This window comes from Pavona decussata, unplaced genomic scaffold (genome assembly GCF_977016875.1).
Source record: "Pavona decussata unplaced genomic scaffold, jaPavDecu1.1 SCAFFOLD_189, whole genome shotgun sequence".
NCBI lineage: Eukaryota > Metazoa > Cnidaria > Anthozoa > Scleractinia > Agariciidae > Pavona > Pavona decussata.
In genome coordinates, this window is record NW_028145598.1 from 348614 (window position 1) to 369025 (window position 20412).

At 39.9% G+C, this 20412-nt stretch overlaps 1 pseudogene across 1 annotated transcript; it reads right to left on the reverse strand.

Moving 5' to 3' along the window:
• Positions 1–601: 601 nt before the first annotated feature.
• LOC146462396 (uncharacterized) lies at positions 602–8378 on the reverse strand (annotated as a pseudogene). The gene is made up of 5 exons (XR_014857141.1): positions 7583–8378; positions 5025–5079; positions 4456–4587; positions 1463–1870; positions 602–1114 (listed from the first exon to the last, which is right to left on the reverse strand). The product of XR_014857141.1 is annotated as an uncharacterized LOC146462396 (transcript).
• Between the last annotated feature and the right edge of the window lie 12034 nt (positions 8379–20412).

A 20412-nucleotide genomic window follows, 5' to 3' on the forward strand; every position in this document is an offset into this window, starting at 1 on the left:
TCCTATATCGCACAAACGCCGTGATCATTTCTCGATAGATATTAGACACTTCAACTTGTCGGTTACTAATTGATAGTCACAAATCAGATTAAAATCTTTTCAATTCATGGAAACTTGAGGAAATGTAACTCAAACTCAGCTCAACTTAATATTTTTAACTTACTTTTCAAGGTGTAGTTCAGATCTTTGGCTTAAGTCTGTAATTGAGATTGACATTTGTAGGTAACTGGCCATGAACATATGCTATCGCAAATGAAAAATTTCCTAATACCACGTTTAATCAATTTGGCCAATTGCGGTCATATTCCGCGCAAACCTTCAAATTAGCTACTTCTTGAGAATTTACCCCCTTAAGTGTTAATAACTGCCAAAGACAGTCGTTTACATACTTTAATAATTTGATGATATTCTCTCTCTTTCATTTTTATTCACCCATAATCTAGATCGATTGCCCATATTTTCTTTATTTTGAACGCGACTCAACTTCCCTATTCTTCAAAGTTGACAAATGAAAGTTTTGTTAAATTACGAGAAAGAAAAAGGTAAAAAAAAAAGGAAAAGAAGAAGAACAGACACAGACGAGCACATTCTTTTTTAAAGCAATCCTGTATTTTATTTCATAGGAGCATGATAAGTGTGTTATACAGTTACAAGACACAACATTTCATTATCCAAAGATTCTACCAACTGTACGAACTTACTGATTGACCTTTATCATTACTGTCCTGTTCAGGACTGGACTGATTCTGGCTCAAGATCTAACCCTGAGCCTTGGGGATTTCTTCAACATAGATCCGGGACACTGAAATGTAACCCGTGTAGGCGTCAGCATTTCCATACCCTTGACAGTTGCCGACCCAGAATCCCACGCGCACCTTTCCTTTGTGGATGTTGTTACAGTGCCCTTCAATATGACGCACGCGGTGAGGATCTTGCGCTGTGCTTACATGACCCAAGTACACGATGCCGTCAATGGGAATGGAGCTGAACATTCAGCGCCGTTAAAAGAGAAGTACCAGCGTTTGCAACAACCCTTGCAGTTATAGACTCTAAGAGTGCCAGTCCAGGCAACATGGAGGGATGTGTCGGAGAAGTTCTTGGTGAAAACACAATCCTGTTTTACATATCAATGAATATGACGAGAAATAAATGAAGGAAAACAACAATAAAAACAACAACAACAACAAAACCAATTAAAGGAACAACGGTAGAAAGATTATAAGAAGAATAAGCAAGTATCGCCAGGCTTTTTAAGGGTGAGGAAACGAAAAAACTAAACAATTTTGATCCTTTTTTCCTTTATGGTTAACAATTCCAAGAATAATGTAGCTTTCAGCGAAAACTTTTATCCTTGGACAGCCTAAGGTTTATTGTAAAAGTAACAGGTATCGTATATAGTCTTATGATGATCTCAAAGTCTTGTGGCTTAATGCAATATATATTATCTTATGTCAATTCTCACCTTAATCAGACCATTATCCTTGTGATCGTTCAAGTTTTTCCATGCGCACTCCTTCCAGTTCTTAAAAGGCAACACACCTGGAGTCCCAGGAAGTCCACTCGCTCCACTCTCTCCACGCTGCCCTTTTTGCCCAGGGGGACCCTGGACACCAGGCTCTCCCTTAGCACCATCCTTTCCATTTACACCAGCCAGGCCTTTGACACCAGGAGGTCCCTGGAATCCAGGCTCTCCCTTAACGCCATCCTTTCCATGTACACCAGAAGGCCCCTAGGGTCCAGTCCTCCCTGGTCTTCCCTGAACACCTTTAGCTCCCTCACGGCCATCTCGTCCGTCACGGCCTGGTAACCCAGGAGAGCCAGGCTTGCCATGCATTCCGGGAATGCCCCCATAGCAGAAGGTAGGAGGTTGCTAGTTGGAACAAGAAATTGACATGTTACTGTCAAAATATAAATTTAAATTTTATTACTAACCACCTAGTGTCGCATTATATTTCATTGGATAAGACGCAAAAGCAAATCTTCTCAGAAGTAGAGTCTGTTCAACGAACATATTTATTATTTATTTATTTATTTATTTATTTATTTGCCGTGTAGGTCTGTCATTCAATACTGAGCATTTTAGACCGCTCTAACAAAAAATAATAATAAATAAGTAAATAAATAAATAAATAAATAAAAAAAATAAATAAATAAAATAAAATTTGTAGATGTTAAAACTTGCAAAACGTCTTACCCATGTAGAAACAATCTAATGATCCCTCCACAGCCTTACCCATGTAGGACAATCAAAGTGATCCCCCTCCACAGTCTTACCCATGTATAAACAATCATAGTGATCCCCCCTCCACAGTCTTACCCATGTAGAAACAATCATAGTGATCCTCCCTCCACAGTCTTAACCATGTATAAACAATTATAGTGATCCTCCCTCCACAGTCTTACCCATGTATAAACAATTATAGTGATCCTCCCTCCACAGTCTTACCCATGTATAAACAATTATAGTGATCCTCCCTCCACAGTCTTACCCATGTATAAACAATTATAGTGATCCTCCCTCCACAGTCTTACCCATGTAAAAACAATCATAGTGATCCCCCCTCCACAGTCTTACCCATGTAGAAACAATCCAGTGATCGCCCTCCACAGTCTTACCCATGTAGAAACAATCATAGTGATCCTCCCTCCACAGTCTTACCCATGTAAAAACAATCATAGTGATCCCCCTCCACAGTCTTACCCATGTAGAAACAACCCAGTGATCGCCCTCCACAGTCTTACCCATGTAGAAACAATCATAGTGATCCCCCCTCCACAGTCTTACCCATGTATAAACAATTATAGTGATCCCCTCTTCACAGTCTTACCCATGTAGAAACAATCATAGTGATCCCCCCTCCACAGTCTTACCCATGTATAAACAATTATAGTGATCCTCCCTCCACAGTCTTACCTATGTAGAAACAATCATAGTGATCCCCCCTCCACAGTCTTACCCATGTAAAAACAATCATAGTGATCCCCCCTCCACAGTCTTACCCATGTAGAAACAATCATAGTGATCCCCCCTCCACAGTCTTACCCATGTAGAAACAATCATAGTGATCCCCCCTGCACAGTCTTACCCATGTAGAAACAATCCAGTGATCGCCCTCCACAGTCTTACCCATGTAGAAACAATCATAGTGATCCCCCCTCCACAGTCTTACCCATGTAAAAACAATCATAGTGATCCCCCCTCCTCAGTCTTACCCATGCATGTAGAAACAATCTAGTGATCCCCCTCCACAGTTTTACCCATGTAGAACAATCATAGTGATCCCCCTTCCACAGTCTTACCCATGTGGAAACAATCATAGTTATCCCCCCTCCACAGTCTTACCCATGTGGAAACAATCATAGTGATCCCCCCTCCACAGTCTTACCCATGTAGAAACAATCATAGTGATCCCCCCTCCACAGTCTTACCCATGTAGAAACAATCATAGTGATCCCCCCTCCACAGTCTTACCCATGTAGAAACAATCATAGTGATCCTCCCTCCACAGTCTTACCCATGTAGAAACAATCATAGTGATCCCCCCTCCACAGTCTTACCCATGTAGAAACAATCATAGTGATCCCCCCTCCACAGTCTTACCCATGTAGAAACAATCATAGTGATCCCCCCTCCACAGTCTTACCTATGTAAAAACAATCATAGTGATCCCCCCTCCACAGTCTTACCCATGTAGAAACAATCATAGTGATCCCCCTCCTCAGTCTTACCCATGTAGAACAATCATAGTGATCCCCCCTCCACAGTCTTACCAATGTATAAACAATCATAGAGATCCTCCCTCCACAGTCTTACCCATGTGGAAACAATCATAGTGATCCTCCCTCCACAGTCTTACCCATGTAAAAACAATCATAGTGATCCCCCTCCACAGTCTTTCCAATGTATAAACAATATAGTGATCCCCCTCCACAGTTTTGCCCATGTAAAAACAATGATAGTGATCCTCTCTCTACAGTCTTAGCCATGTAGAACAATCATAGTGATCCCCCTCCACGGTCTTACCCATGTAGAACAATCATATATTTGATCCTCCTCCTTCACAGTCTTACCCATGTAGAACAATCATAGTGATCCCCCCTCTACAGTCGTACCCATGCAGAACAATCATAGTGATCCCCCCTCTACAGTCGTACCCATGCAGAACAATCATAGTGATCCTCCCCGCTCTCCCTCCCCTTCACCTATATAACTCTAACATATCTCTCACATTCTCTTATATTGATTTGTTGTTGGGTAATACCTCGCTTCCTGAACGTGTCCTTAACCGTTTTTTTGTGTTCTCTTTATGTTTTTAATTACACGTCTCATTAAACAATTCAGTTTATGCTATGAATCAGCTATGTGACGTATAAAGAAAGCAGTGTCATTTTAATTTACCTTCCACGGAAATTTCACTCCACTTTTAGCACCGATGTAACAAATAACTTGCTTACCATGTTGTTAGATTGTTGATTAGTTTTGTTGTCCGCTGCTGCAAAATAAACCAGGACTGATATCACAAGTAAAGACAATAAGGCTGGAGACACTTTACACGGAATACTCGCCATTTTGGTCTCGCTGATCTGCTACGGACAAAGGAAACAAAGATCACAACGATGGAGACTGTGAGCAGCAAGCCAGAAAATCACCCTTGCAGCCAATCAGCTTCATTATTACGTTGAATTATTTTGCTTTAATTTTTCCCCGTTAAAAGCTGAATCGTTTCCATGTAAAGAGTAAAAGCCTTCGATTGCCGTTTATTCTAATTTTATCACAACTTCTACCCATCCGATCAAAAAATTTTTTGTTTACAGACTTTAGAGCCATTTCCCTTTTATGTTTCTTTTTACCTCGTTATGATAAACAAGAAGCCAACTGAAACATGAATTATTATTGATCTTATTTTCGTAAAAGATCAGCAGAGTTAAAAAAATATCATTTTCCTATTTACTATAAGAATTTTACATTTCTTTCAGCTTAATCTATGATCAGTTTCCAAACAAAAAGCGGCCGGTTAACAAACCTGAAATCGAGGAAGAAGGTCGCCTCTCTGTTCCAATTACTTCTTGAACAAGTCACTGTGAAGGAACGATAAGCAAATTTCGTCAGTGTTAGAATATTTCATCCTTCCTGTTTACTCTTATTCGTGTTTTGTCGAGTTCGTTGTTTACCATGAGTCAAGGACAAGGTTGGCTGCGTGGAAAAGCTTTTGAATATTCAACAAAAATGAAAATTTTCGATTGCTATTTCTAGTAACAAATGTTTATTCAGCAATTTCAGTTCAATTTTGGGAGTAGTAATCAGTGGCTCATGGTTATTTTTTTTTTTAAATTAGACGTTAGAATTACACACACAGGCACTATGGGGATGCTATGTCTTGAAGTGATTAATTTATTTCACCCTGCTACCGCAAAACATGAAACGATGTTCTAACTAGTGCCATTATATCTTTTTGATTGTTTTCAGAAAGTAAAAATAAATGAAGTAATTTATTTACGCAAAAACGATTATTTTAAATTGAATTTGTCGCAAAATTTACTGTACCTCTGTTGATTTAGCACTTCCCGCCTTCATTAACTTAAACGTTCCCTCTTTCGTCTCGAAACACAACTGAAAAAGTAATTAAAAACCCAAGCACAACAGTGCTAACAAGAGCTCGTTCGATTTCCTCGAGGACTCTTGAATTTTATGTCGCTTTGACCGTGCACATGACTACTGAATAATCATCTAGGATAAAAATTACTTTTAAGAGAACGATGTTTTGCCATATTTTGTTCCACCCGTTTTGATTTCGTAGAAAAATTATTTGCCCTCTGACAACATCAGTATCTACAAAATCTCACAAAGGAAAAAATAAAAACTTGAAACACCCGAACGGTAGGATACAAATTAAGGTCAACTTTATTTTCATTTTCTTTTTATGTTAGTCTAAAGTTGTGCTACCCTGCGAGCAGAGGCCCTTCGATCTTCCTAGATAAGCCGACTTATCTAGGAAGATCGAAGGGCCTCTGCTCGCAGGGTAAAGTTGTTCGCAAGGGGTAACGGCCACGGGATCGGCAGTATAATTTGAATTGAGGGCACTGAGCGAGAATATTTAAGAAGATACTCTAAACGTCGTTTCCTATATTCCAAGATAGTTTTTGGCCCGCCAAAAGGGACATCTATGTACGCTAACAAAGTTTGATTAGGAGATATTTAAAAAGTCGCAGAAAATCTTAGGAAACCAAATGCAGGCTATCCTCCGAATTTACGAATTTACGAGCTGCTGTCGGCTTTCCAAAGTAGCCGATTGATATTATTTCGTTCTCTTCCCGGCATTTGTCATCCCTTCGAAAACAAAAGGAGTTAATTTTACCCTTTTTATACCAAGGATTTAGGTGACTAAACACCAAAGTAAACGCTGGTTTTTCTCGGCCGCAATTGAATCCAAATTTCTAAGGTGATTTGGACCTTACGAACAGATATTTACCAAATGAATCATCGTTGAATGCATTTTGGCCTTTAATAACTTCTTTTAGACTTGGTGCCAAGGACAGTATAACTTCAGATCGTTTGTGAAGCTATAATTTCAATACTGCCTTTACATTTGGTCGTGTTTTAGGCTGTGCATACTTAAGACATTTTGAAGGCATCCTGCGATAAACTGACACACCATTAAAATGCAAATTTCTTTACACACTGTATTTCGGTCTGTTTACGATTCTTTCAACATCGTTTTATGTTCAAAAAATGCGAAAAATATTTAGACAAAGATTTAATATTAGAGATCAAAATGGCTTTTTCTTTACAAGAAAAATTCAGGCACAAACCACACATTAATTTCACTTGAATAAAGACTCAATTGCCCCAAACACAAGTCAGGCGCTGTATTGAAAATGGCTCTATATTATGGATTGTTATTGATCTTAGTTCAAGAATCTCGTATTTTTTCTATTCAAATTGCCGTTCAGCCCGTAGCATGTTTGTTTGTTTTTACAATCGCCCTCATAAATATGTCCTGTATACTAATTTTCTTGTTACCAATACCGGTTACTGAATTTTTACTGAGTAAATATTTATCATTGTTCAGAGTTTCTTTGGCAGAAAGCGGTTTCTTGAATAAATTGAAATGATGATTTTGAAAACGTATACCTACTTCCCCAAATCCATTAATAACACATCGAATCAACCAAAATTTCTTTTTATATATAAAGTAGAGCAAATGTTACTCAGACTAACCCAGTGAATAAGAGAATCAATCGACAGAAAAGGCTCAACTGATACCGAACGGACACCGGACACTGAAGCGAATCGATACAGTCGATATACTTTTTACTTATATTAGCAGGCTTAACGGTATTAACGAAATTCTGTTCCTTTTTAATAGGAAGTTTCTTGGGAGAGATAAATTATAAATACAGGAACAGGAGCTATACTTCCGGGATTGTACGCAATTCAGCGAATTATTAACACTGAGTATAATAATCATTAAAAGCTTTACAGTGGTGGGATAGACTTAGCTCCAGCCGCACATCTGTTTCGTTTTATGTCAGTGACGTCCTGCGCCACATCATTAGTAAATGATTCAGATAAGATACTAACCTGTTCAAACGTTCCTTAAACACAACTCATCCTCCAAACCATCGTCCAAGTGGATTGTTGATACTTAGATGTGTTGAAATCAAACGCTTGCAGACATGATTTAACTCCCTCCTTCCTCAGGTCCCATGTCACAAGCAAGACTTACAAGACTTACAGCTCTGTATGGTTCCTTCTTCCACTCTCCTCATGTCCTTTACAGCTCCCTGTTACTCAAACCAAGACGTGTTGACTTGATAACGCCTAAAAAAGATGAAGGACATTCCTCGCTTTGGAAACCAATAAATAGCTTCCTTAATTTTAGCTAGCAGCAGGCTTCTGTTGACGTACAAAAAAGTCTATATATTTCAAGGCAAGGTCGCCGAAAATGCGTTTTGGGTGTCGAAAATCGTTAAAACATAGCCATTTGTTCTGCTGAGGATTTTTGGTAATCAATTATTCATTTTGACTAGTCGGGTTGCAAATTCGTGTCTCATTTCTTATGTCATGATGACGTATGTTGCCTAACTCCGTTTACACAAATGGTATTGGCAACGATTTTAGCGGCGATTGTTGATGCTCTTGATTTAAGTGACTTTTTAAACTTACCGATGATTTTAAAGCAACTTGTCAGCGACTCGATGGCGACTTTGTTGCGGTTTAGTAAAACAGAGCTGACTGCGATGTGAGTGTAAAAGCAATAAGGCATATTTGTAAGACCCTAAAAGCACCCTTCATGATGACGAGGCATGCGCTCTCTCATCGCTTCAAAATCGTGCCAACATTAGTTCACAATGCGACGATCTAAAATCAGGTTAAATCGCCCATGTAAATTATTAGTGATTCGTTATGGGATTTAAGGTTATTATATATCGATTTGAAAACAGAGCTTCAGCCTTTTTAGCTCGGTCTTGAAGATCAAGTTCGTGGGCCAGAAGTTCACTCTCCCCTCTTCTCTCTCGTACCAATCTTATTCCCAGAGAGTGCGTTACTTTTGGTCACCACCTGGCCTAAAATCCGCCCGAGTTGGGACAAGATTTCTGATTAAGACTTCTCACCTGTGCGTCTCGTACCCAGAGCGTTCAGGCTGTTTGTCCAGCGGTTGATCGCCAAGTGTACCGCTGACCAAATTGTCTAAGGAGATTCTGGCAATCTCGTACCCAGAGTCCTCAGGTTCTTTGGCCAGTGGTTGGTCACCAGGAGAGACCCCGAAGAATTCGAAAAAAATTAATTTTTTTTGATTGCCCCCCCCCCCCCCCCCCCCCGTAACGGCTTGCCGCATTGTTTTATCGCGAAAATCCTTCGGTAATAAGATTCCAGTTCCCCAGAGTGTCTCCTGGCGACCAACTCATGGCAAAAGATAGCCCTAAGGACTCTGGATACAAGATTGGGATTCTGGGTACGAGGCTGCACTAGGAACCTTTTTTGTTCCAATCTCCTTCGTTTAGGGTGCATTCCTTTTAGTCGGTAACTGAGCTTAACCTGACTGATTCGAGCTCGATCAGGGAAGTAGTCATACCTACTATACTCGAACATGACAACAAAATAGATAATGGCCTCTGCCTGCACCCCCTTGCCACAACCTCAAAAGGTGGTGTCTTTATTGCATAGCCACCCCTGTATCCAGCAGTAAAAAAATGACAACTGATGAGGTTCAAATCTCACTTTTCTTGTTTGTCTAGCAATGCTGACTCTTGCAAGCAGAATATTTTTGTGTCAACTCAAATTTTAAAGCAAATAAACTTCTGTTTGATAACGTTCATGAGATAGGTGGCATCTTCAATAACCCCATACCCCAGACAAGGTGGGTCCTCTTCGAGCAAACTTGTTATGACCAGTCCCCTACGAAGGAGATGCTTGAAGTGCATTAATCCGCATTGTTGTAAAATATTTGCGTAAGAGATCGTCTGTCTATACGACGCTTAATAATTCTGAAGTATGCTGATGTTTGCAGAAAGTTGCATCTTACCACGTTATCCAGACGGGACTAATTTTTCGTCTGATGGGGTAAATAGTACGCCCGAAGATATTTCCTTTGAGGTCCACAACGATGAAAAGTGATGACGTCGTGCTAGCTACGTGGAGAATGGTTGCCAAATGGCAGCCATCTTGGATCCGCCATCTTGGATTTCTGGATTTCCCCAAAATTTCAGGAAAGCGCCAAAATTGAACGAAAAGTAATCAAAAACACTCAGGCTACACTAATATGAGCTAAAAAAAAATTAAAAGTTACGCTAGCTGAATGAAAAGGCAGAGTGAGAAGAGCTGTCGACAGTTGCCTTCAAAAGGCTAAACCACTCAAGCTTGACATAACGAAGGAGATTTTAGAGGACCTCAACGGAGCCTAAAAGAGGATCGACGAATCCATCATTATCCTCCTCGTTGACAAAGGCTGCCCCAGTATAGTCCTGGACACTGAAACGTAACAGCCTAAGATGTCAGCACTGATCGAGAACTTGCCATATCACCTCCTAAACAAAGATCCTAGAGACCGTCTGATACGGAAGTTAACAGAGAAGCTGCTCACCTTAAAGCGGAACGGCCACTTGTCAGAGGCCGTCTGCAACAGGATCAGACCTCGCCACAAACAATCACCAAGAATCTATGAATTACCTAAGATCCACAAGGCCAGCGTACCGCTAAAGCATATTGTGTCATGCATCAACACAATTTCTCATGACTTGTTTGCTTTCACGGCTAACATCTCGTCTCCTTTAACAGGTTCTCCGGACTTCACAGTGAGCACCTAAGCTCCTTATACATCCACCATCGATAGTGAGAGGATCCAGGATCACGAGATCATGGTGTCATTCGAGGTGGAGTCGGTGCGCATGCTAAGTAACGTCCCCATCGGAGGTGCTGTGTGAGCCGCGTTACAGAAGCTAGAGAGTGACTCCACCCAGAAGATCTTGAAGCGCTGCGTAGATGACACTTGCACCATCTTAACAGCCAGGGCCCGGTTGTTCGAAAGCCGCGTTTAACGCTAATCCACGATTAAAAGTTAATTGAGGTTTCCAGCTCGCTCGTTAAAAATGTTTTTAAAATATAATTTTAAGCCGATGGTAAAGAAAAGTCGAAGTCAAAACTGAGGGACAGAAATCTTTTTGAAAGATCTTTATTGTTTAGTAATTAAACTCGAATCGAAATTCTCGTTAATCCAGGATTAGCTTAATCGGGCTTTGGGCAACTGGGCCCAGCAGCCCAGAACAGTTTTGAGAGAAGCAGACGGCCGCCTGATCCCCACTGTCTACAGAAAACAGATACACACTAGTGACAACTAGTCATTACTTGGAGTATGATTCACACCACCATCAATCAGTAAAACGCGGTATTGTCAAGTGCTTTTATGACCAGGCGAAACGTCTTGTGACCCTACCATCAGCTATATCATGAAGTATCACCTGTTCTTGTTTCAAACGGTTATCCTTTCCTTTTTGCAGAAGCTGAATTAGACCCGTAGATCAAAACCTAGAGAGTTCAGCTGCGAATATTAGACAGTCAGAACCGTGTGTGCGACATGAGATGGTAGATAAACCAACGCGGCGTGTTAAGCGCCATGTTAACTGTAATTATCCTATATCCAACAAGCGCGAGTGGTCTTTATTAAAAGCAACCATGCAAGAAATTTCATGTTATATCTTGTCGAATTCATGATTGTGCAAGAACGACCAGAAGACGATTTAATGGTCGCTATTCCTTGAACATGGCATAATGGCTGGTATATCATGGCCGCTGAGCCAATCAAAACTCTGGAGTTGCATTTTCCAATGATCACGCTTTTAATAGCAAAATTTAACCTGGCCTCGCAAAATTATACCTCAGTTTAAATGTTTTTACTTTTCCAACTGCCTTCAGAAACAAATAATTTAAAATATTCTGACATTGTTTGTGAATTATGAATTTCTCTGTTTACGCTTTTGTGGTTGATGGACAAGCGGAAGATAACAATGGTCACACCAGACTACTTTTGCGGGATGACCCTAATGAATTTGCTGGGAATTTTCTAGACATGCTGACAGTCCAACATGACGTAAATCGAGCTTGAAAGCTCCGGAATACCCCACGGTATTCCACTATGGTAATTCAAACAATAATAATTAAAAAATACTAAAATTGGAAACTAGAAGGCAAGCGTGTGAGAAATTAAAAAAAAGCTGAAATGACAATGTAAGTAATCGTGTTAATCTGAATAACTGTCTAAAAAATGAAACACGGTTCACTGGCGAGGACTCGAACCTTAGGTCTCTTGCTTGAAAATATGACCGATTCACTTAGTTCTCCAAATATACCTTGCTGTTTGTTTCATGAAATGAAAATGTCTTTGTATTTACGTCATTTCAAGTTGATAACCAGCTTGCAGATCATGAGCTGCGAGGCCTTGAGAATGGACATTCGCCAAGAAACTCAAGAATATCATATTCAACAGCATAACAACTGTACAACCTTGAAAAAGTTGTGTTTCGTTTTGAAGGCATAAAAGCTATACATCGCACAAATTGAAAAGAATCACACATGAGTAAAAAGGGAATCCTTAGAATACTTGGCCTGCATTTGAGTTGGTATTACAGGGTGTAGCCAGGCGTTTCTCTCATGGCAAACTTTTACTTAATTCAAATTTTGTTCGAGCTGTCTCAAGTGAAAAAATTAAGGAAAACCATCTGATCGTGGTTGTTTTTTGTTTTTTGAACGAAACAAGAAAAATAAAATAAAACAAATTACATTGATTCTAAGCACCGATTCAATGAACCGCGTTGTATTAAACACAGCATGGGTCCACTGTAATGACGTGCGTAACCGCTGCTCGATGAATCATATTGTGCTTTTATCGTGATTTATCCGTTCAGAAAAAAAATTATGTTTACAATTGCTTCATTTTGCTGTTTTTCTCTGAAGCATTTTGATGTTTCCGTGTTTCATTTAGTGGACTTCGTTCACTCGACAGCAAACCGTCAATAAACCGAATTAATCGTACTTTCCGTAAATCTGACTGAACCTATTAATATTGTGTACGTTACGTTGCACGCTTGCTATTCTTTTCTGGTTCATTCTTTCTATCATTGTGATTAAAATTTTGATTTGTGTCATTGCCAGACAAAAAGCATAAGTTACATGAAACTGCCTAGAAAGTTCAGTCTGGAGTTTGATGAAAATCAACATGCGGAAAGCAATTATCAAAACATACACAAAACAAACGTACGTTCTATTGTTTCATGATTGACGAGAATCGTTCAATAAAAATTACTTGAATTTTTCTCTACATGCCACCCGTTTGTCCGTAATTCCGCCGTTGTATTTATAGCTTTCGGAATAATATTAAAGTGGACAAGTTTAAACACACTGTATTTATAGCCTTGCCCTTCGAGGCGGTCTGCAACTGCAAGGTGCGCGGAGCTGTTACTTGAAGTTAGAGTGTGTGGAGGTTTTTAAGCTTCAGTCAATTGTAACCAGCAACGGACCGCCAACCAATTTAACCGGAGGTCGTTTATTCAGTTTGCGACAGATACAAAAATGGAACGAGGAAATAGCTGTAGGAATCTGGTTGTTCCTACATCAGCAGAACGTATAGCTATCGCCAGAAACAATCGCGAAACGCTGTTACTTGCAAAAACCAGCAAAGGACTGTCTTGCCAGACCAACTGGACTGTGCGATGTTTTTACAAAGAGAAGGCCAAAGCTAATAGCTTTCTGCAAGAGGTTTACAATCACTCTAAGAATTCTAGCGGTTTGAAAGCTAAATGGGATGGAAATGGAAATTTTACATCTGAAAACAGCATTGGCATTACCGCAAAAAGCGCGGCAAGAAATGTGGTGGGATCCCAACAAGTGAGGCTACCGAGTGTAAACCAAGTGAGAAAAAGGGAAAGAGCTGAAGCACGCGGACTTCAGAAACATCTAAGAGGTGATACTCCGGGCTCCCAAACAAAAGATAAAGAAAATAAACACCTGAAAGAGAGAAAAACTGGAAGTGAACATATAGACACTACTGCTGAAGAAATTTCTAAGACTGAGGCAGACAGTAAAAGAAACGTTCAAAAACCGAGACCTTTTAAAGTTCGTTCTCGCACGTCCGGCGTATGCTTTGCCTGTACCCAGTTGCATGTAAAGAATTTTTCAGGCACGGAACTGCCGAAAATGACAAAAATATGCTCAGACGAACTTCACCTTAGCTCGGACGTTCCTTGGAAATCATGTAAGACCCATATGCATTTCCGAAAGCTCAGCCTTCCCGTGGGAGTTAGCCGACGAATGCCACTTGAACAAAGTAGCATTTGTGACGTAAGCACTCCCTTCCTACCTTCCACGAAAAGGGAGGCAAAATTAGGCTAATTACGAAGAAAAAAGGATGAGCCTACATGTCTCATCTAATTTTTTGCAACTTAATTGGACTAAAGCAAGTATAGTAATACATAGATATTAGTAAAAGAGGAAAGGATTGTAGTCTTCTAAACTGTGTAAAATTGATGACACTGCTAGCAGATTGCTTTCGCACAAAGCGTAATTACTCGAAATAATAAAAAAGTAGATGAACACTGCTTTGCTTCACTTTTCAGCTTGTGTTGTATTCACATTTCATTTAGCATTTCAGTAAATGACAAGTTTGAAAACTAAGTGAAATGCCGACGAAGATTTTCCATAAATAAAATAAAATAGTTGTCTTGACTGGATATTATGTGTTGTTTTTATTTATAACAGAATGAGACATCAATGATTTCTCACTGTTTCCGTGAAATAATTCAAATTTTGCTCACGTCCTCCGCCCTCTACCGACATCCCAGCATCCGTTGGGTCACTGGGATGAAAAAGCCTTTTAACCACGCACGCCCAGTTGGCGTAAAAGAATGCCAGCAAATACATTATCCACGTTGTTTCCGAATTGTGTTCGTTTCTCAGATTTTCAGGTAAAAAATGATTCCTTTCTGTTGTCGTCGTTAGTTGACAAAGGCTCGCCCCACTAGCCAGACCCATAGGATTTTAGTCAGAAAACCGAGAAAGTAAAAAGCTGTATAAGACCTCAATTCACGTGATCGCGTGCCGATCCCGTGTCGCATTTTATTCATAAGAAATAGCTTTTTCGGGCTACAGACATTCCTGCTACCGCAGAACGAATCATTAGCGTGAAAACTAACTATCCTGAAGTCATATGTTCCCACGGTTGATCAGAATAGGACTGCGGGCTATGACGTCAATCTTCGCTAAAATACTCCGCAGGGAGCCAATTAAGATAAAAGTTCAAACGCACACTCGTAGGGTAGTTTTGCATTTTCAAGTGTATGTGTTCACTTCTCTCTGGTAAAGGGGTTGAGAAAAGCCGATTGTTGAGCACAATTTTCGTTTTAATTTGATCCGACATTCTTAAAGCTTCATTCGCATGCCTATAAAAAGTTAAATCAGCTCATTTCGTGAGCCGAACTCTAACTCTTGGACTGAAAGGGTCAAGCTTAATAATTTTTTACCAATTATTTTTAGATTTCACATTTGTTGAATTCTAGTGAATCACAAAGCGTCACAAACTCGTGCTGTTAGCCTTATTATGCCTAGTCCTAATATAAAAGAATGTCATGGGAATGAAATCTTACGAGTATATTTTGCAGCCAGAAATATTAATACATTTGATAAAATGAAATTGAAAAACGTAAGTGGACTGAATAGCCAAAAATGAATCATTCCTCAGACTTGCAAACTGCATTCTTCGATTTTAAGAATTTGAATAATTCAAAGCAAGGTTGCCCTACTGTATAATAATATGCTCTGTAATTTCTCTTCTCCGTAGTATAATTATGCACACGAATAGATTTTTATTTGCTGTAACAATACATATTCTCCAACAGCTGGGGAGGTGTGTTGGATTTACAATATCTACATTGGAAGTCCAGTTCTGGTTTCAAATAATTCCATAGTTTGGGCTGCCGATTTTACACTCATCTGCAATCGTTTTCGATCATATGACGAGCTTTGAAAGTTGTTAAATTCAACTCAGAGAATGTCGTTTGCATGCCACTGCTAAGTATATCCTGACTTTGATCTTTTCACTTTTCATTTTTACTCTGTGAGAATGACGACGTCAAATCACTGCCGCTAGATGCACTATACATTTATTGTATTCCCTTCTCAGCATGTAGGAAATTATCTTTTTACGGTAAATTACACTTCACGCACAATAGAAGTTTGGAATAAGAGCAGGGAAAACGAGAATTGATCCGTGAAGAAAACTGGGGTGGTCAAAGTTGAGCACTCCACAGCTACTTGGAGCAGTTCTGCCTGACTTGCTTCCTACGTTTGTCACTATAACTACTAATAAAGTCTTTGAAAACTAGGCCAACACAGGTTTCCCTTTCAGTTCTATGAAACAGGTTACCTAAATAGCTATCTGTATATTTAAATAATTACGCAAGGCGGTTTTCGACCAATCAGTATCTTGTTTACTTCATAAACTAAAATTGAAAAGAAGAGATTAAACATTACCACATAAAAATACTTATAGAGTATATTGGTTTATAAGCTTCAGATTAAGTCGGCAATTGAACAATCAGTTGCCAGGTGAACCAGCGCTTACTGAATCTTTCAAGGTTTGATCTTACTGAACTAAATTAATTTTACACCGTCGGGGTAGCAAGTGCTTAGTAAACGGATTTCTTCATATGTGCTGAGGTTCCGTCCAATTCAATTCGTTATTTGACGGTGTTTCCGACATGGAAAGAAGACATAGCTATTCCAGGCTCGTTTATGCTCCTACATCAGCAGCAAGGGTAGCTAGCGTCAAAAACAACCGCGAAACGCTGCTACTTGCGAAAGCCAGCAAAGGCCTTTCTCACGAGTCTGACGGGACACTAAGAACCTTTTACAGAGAGAAGGCGAGAACTAGCAACTTTCTTCAAAAAGTTCACGGCAAAAGCACTAGGATGTTAAAAGCTGAGCTAGAAAAGAATGGACAGCTCGCAACTGACGACGGAGTCAATGACCAGAAGATTAGCGCTATCACAAGAAGCGAAGCAAGAGAAACAATCAAAGCTCAAAGGATGAGGCGAATAAGTTTGGACATTAGCCAGACTCAAGAAACACAAAGACGAATTCAAGAGTTTTTAACGCGAGACATTCCAGGAGCTAGCTCATCGAGGAATAAACAGGTGGGGCAAGTGGGCGGTTTTAACGTTGTGGATGAATTTAAAGAAATGAGTCTTAAGGAAAGCTCTGCGGATGGGAACCAAACCCAAGGACCTGCTCAGAAACTTTTCAGAGTTCGCTCTCGTGCATCCGGGATATGCTTTTCGTGTTGTCGCTGTCACTTACAGCGTTTGCCTTCTGACAGCATGCCAAATGTAGCAACGAAATACTCAGTAGAATATCCGTGGAAATCAACCGAAACCAAGGCTCGAAAGCTCAGTGTTCCAGTCATGGTTAGCAAGATGTCACCTGACCAAAATAGAAGGTTTGACGTCAGTACCCTCACTTCAGCCTCGACGGGGAGTGACAAAACATCTGCAATACTTTGCAAAACAAGACCAAACCGGCTCAAATCTGCGCCAATTAAAAAGCACAGTGTTTGAATTTCTCAGTTTGTGGGCCAATTTGGGCTCATAATGCATGTTAGCACAGAAGTTAATTCTTTGTGAAAGGCTGTCTTGTTGACTGGTCAGTTTTTACGGTATCTTGACCATACTCAAGTTTATATTTAGACCATATTTCAAGTTTCGTTTGATATCACGAGTTAACTATCATGGAGACTTTTTAAGTAAAGTTCTAAGTTGCAGCTTTCCGAAGTGTGCATATTTCTCAGTTGGATTTCTCTTTGTTGTAAGCAGCATGTTCAAGCCGCCGTAAACACTAGGTAATTTCCGTTTCAACGCCAACGAAGTCTGTAAAAGAAGGCCTGGGTCTACGCGTGTCGTAGTACAATAGTCTGGAAGAAAAACTCCAGTTTCATTAAAGACTTATCTGGGGCGATAAATACTTCCCAAAAGACATTTTACCGCAACGTTTGAGACTAGCTTTTTTGATGTCCTTATTTTCATACTACTTGAACGTAGTTAGAGTTAACTGAGTGTGCTTCAATTCACTTGCTGCGAAAAATAAAGGATTCATTTAGTTGAGAGTAATGGCGTTTTCATGAGTCATCTCATTTTTGCTTATTATCATATGGATTGAATAATACAATTTGTATTCGCTGATGGGCGCAGAGAATTACTTTAAATTCCACCGCTGGGGTTTGTAGATAATCATATCCTTGTAGGTCTGCAAGTTTAGAGGTCTTTAGACAGTCTGCCATTTGGATCAAATCAGTTATTGTGTAATGGGAACTGATGAAACATTAATAGAATTTATAAACCAGGCATTGTGCGAAGTGCGCTACTGGATTGACAGGTGTAGTCATGCATGCTATGCAGCAAATGATCTGTTGATAATAAAGTAATGACTTTTGAAAGTGCAACTTACTCAAGGAGCTTGCATGTCGTGTGTTGTAACCTGTCAGAGAGAAGCCGAACAGATGAGCGATGTTTCGTCGACCAATCAAGTTTTAAAGCCCAAAATTTCCCCGAGTAATTCCTGATTACTCAATCCTGCTCAATTTGGTACTCGCCAAACCTTGGAAATTCAGATAATCTACGTATTAAGTTGAAGCAATCAGTGGTTGGCTTTAATTTTAATAAAGGTTTGCGGAGGATTTCACTTGAACACAGGACTATCTTGAAACGAAACCAATCCCAGTGAACAGCCAGGGTGAAAATCGGAGGTGCAATGAAGAAGAATTTCTATCGTCAGGAAAATAAGATGATTCTTTAATTTAAAACTAAAACTAAAATAAAATATAATCTCAGAACTGTACGATTTGTATCAGTCAGGCCCGTAACCGGGGGCGCGGGGGGTGCACGGGGTGCGTTCGCACCCCCCCTCCCCACAGGCCCCAAAGGTCCGCATTTGTGATACTCAATATTGTAGTCCGTTAAAATGGAGTTTAAAACTTAACAGTGATATTTAAACAAAGCCAAAGAGTGGAAAAAGAAGTAATGTATTCACTGGTAAACTAATACCAGCTGCACTCTAGTAGCCCGAGCCATTCAGAACATTTCAATAAGCGCACAGATGTCCGAGCTTATCTAAATGAATAATGAAGTTATGGGTAAGTGAGAGCAGGAAAATAGAAAGAGGAACGCTGCAGATACATGGGTCAGTAAAGTACCCCGTCAAGAGCCATCAAACGCTGACAATGACAGTGCAGTCTGCGACGACAGCCCAGCTGAAACCACGACTTCAGATCTATCTCAGTTAACTACAGTTTTACAGCGAGATATAGAAGGTAAATCACACTTATTTTCGCGATGTCCACCAGTCTTGATCCCATTATTATGCTCTGGGATTTAGTCGCTATTCCTTAATTTGAAACAAACTTACATCGCTTAATAAAAAGCCAGTGAGGGAACACAGAGTAACAATTCTGAGAGGGACTGGGGGAGGGTTAATCTAAAGCAGCACCTTCTGAAAATTCACAGGCATCACAAACCATCAAAATAGAAGTTTTTGAGACACAAGAGGGAAAATAAATTTTATGTTTCTCTTGGTCTCTTATCGTCATTTCCTGATGCATGTCAATATTCTATGAAAAGCTGATGTGTACTTTCTTAACAATTCTGCAATTATGTATAAAATTGTAGAGGCTTCGCAAGCTCCAGCGCCTGAAAATACTGATGACAATCTAACGCGGCATCACTTAGAACCAATGATGCAACAAGAAATAAATGACATCGGGAAGTTTTCGGCGACCTCTGAGAAATTTGGTTCTCCCGCAAATAAGCTGCCAGTTGGTCAGAAGTATCACTTAAATAAAAGTCATTTTGTGCCACCGATTAACTACAACTTTCCAAAGCGATTTCTTTATTAGTGCCGAGCAGGGTTTCAGTCACGATGCAACAATGAGTACTCGTGGATGGTCTACAGCCCTTCAGTAGATGGAGTATTCTGTAAACAGTGTGCTTTGATGACACCTATGCATTGCAGGAAAGACAAGGACGCTTTCATAAACTGGCATAAGATTCAAGAAAAGGCAAAACGACATGAGCAAATGAAGTACCATCACGACGCAATAATCGCTACCGAATCCTTCCTTATTTCGGTTGAAAACCCAGAGCAAAACGTGAACAACCGAATAGATGACGAAAATCAAGGCTTACAACAACAAATTACACAAATGGGTAAGTGGGAGTTAACAGTACATATTGTTTCTTATTTCTTTCAAATACTCCTCAAAATCGAAGGAAGACAGGCCAAATACAGCAGCCAAAGCTCTTTAGGTGTGCGATGATGATCTCTTTCCAAATATATATGCGCTCCTTAAGATATGCGCCTGCAACGAGCTGTGAATGCGAAAGAAGTGCGAGTTGTTTAAGGCGACTGCATACATATAACAGCGCATGCATGGGCCCGTAAAGGCTATCGTCCCTCGCACTAATGCACATTCATTATGAGGTCTAAATCTGTTTGCCACCAAACACCCACGGGAAGCTGGAGCTCGGGACAATTCTGAGGGATTAGTTCCAGAGTATGTTGATGTGTCATTTTACATCGTAAAATTAGTCCTTAATAACTTAATTCAAACAATTGTATTCGACAAATGTAATATTCAGTCGGCCTACCGTGTACTTTGCCGTTACAATTTCTCATTTATTGCTACTTTCCTAAATAAACGGATCAGACAATAATCATAAAAAATACATTTTGGTATTTTGGTCCACTTTGGCCTCGTAAGCACCCCCCCCCCCCCCCCCTCCACACACACACACACACAAAATCCTAGTTACGGGTCTGTTTAATTTTCTCTCATGCAAATGGGGTTTTAAAATATTTAGCTTTATACTTTGTTG